The 1,123-nt window shown below is 49.3% G+C and overlaps 1 pseudogene; it reads left to right on the top strand.

Annotated features, from left to right (window-relative positions):
- The first annotated feature begins 491 nt into the window (after positions 1–491).
- LOC124607889 lies at positions 492–609 on the top strand (annotated as a pseudogene).
- Positions 610–1,123: the final 514 nt, after the last annotated feature.

Raw genomic sequence — 1,123 nt, 5'->3', positions numbered from 1 at the left:
AGTATTTAATTACACCTCACCGTCGCTGTTCCACCAGTTGCATAACATTATCGTTTATGGAAGCGAGCAGGTCTTTGTACATTTGGGAGTAACCATTCATTTCCTTACGTAAGCCTAAAGACGCCATTTCTCCTCACCAGTAGCGATACAGGATAGGAATCGTCAGTGCTGTTCATGAGCCAACTGACGACGAGAAAGAAGAGGTGCACATATCGCCACCCGCTGATTTTTGTGACTTTGGATTAGAGCCTACGGCACCCATACACCAGATTTTTGAACTTACACCACAGAAAATGTCGCACGGTGGTAGAATGATCGCGATTCATCACATTAACTAGTTCTCGAGTAGATTACATGTATCAGGGTGGATTAATACGATTAAACGATCTTCTTCCGTCACTGAAGGTCTTCCTGAACGTGGAAAGTCACTAATGTCAGAACGATCCTCTTTAAAAAGAGAAACCATTTTCTTGTCGTACTGTGTTGTTGTAGGCAACGGCCTTGCCGCAGTGGCTACACCGGTTCCCGTGAGATCACCGAAGTTAAGCGCTGTCGGGCGTGATCAGCACTTGGATGGGTGACCATCCAGGCCGCCATGCGCTGTTGCCATTTTTCGGGGTGCACTCAGCCTCGTGATGCCACTTGAGGAGCTACTCGACCGAATAGTAGCGGCTTCGGTCAAGAATACCATCATAACGGCCGGGAGAGCGGTGTGCTGACCCCACGCCCCTCCTATCCGCATCCTCCACTGAGGATGACACGGCGGTCGGATGGTCCTGGTAGGCCACTCTTGTCCTGAAGACGGAGTATTGTGTTGTTGTACATACCGGTGGTAACTTTCTATGGGACCAAACTGCTGACGTAATTGGTCCCTAGGCTTACACACTACTTAATCTAACTTAAACTAACTTACGCTGAGGACAACATACACACCCTTGCCCGAGAGAGGACTCGAACCTCCGACATGGGGAGCCGCACGAACCGTGGCAAGGCGCCTTTGACCGGGCTGCTGTGCTCTGTCCAATGGCATTATCCCCATACACGGTGAAAATGTTTCTCGATGACTCTGCTTCTGTCATCCCCGTATTTACCTCAAAAAGAGGAATATGTCGGAAATGTTCCG

Source organism: Schistocerca americana, chromosome 3 (assembly GCF_021461395.2).
Source record: "Schistocerca americana isolate TAMUIC-IGC-003095 chromosome 3, iqSchAmer2.1, whole genome shotgun sequence".
NCBI classification, from domain to species: domain Eukaryota; kingdom Metazoa; phylum Arthropoda; class Insecta; order Orthoptera; family Acrididae; genus Schistocerca; species Schistocerca americana.
Note: the sequence above shows the minus strand (reverse complement) of the source record. Positions and strands in the feature narration are given on the sequence as shown.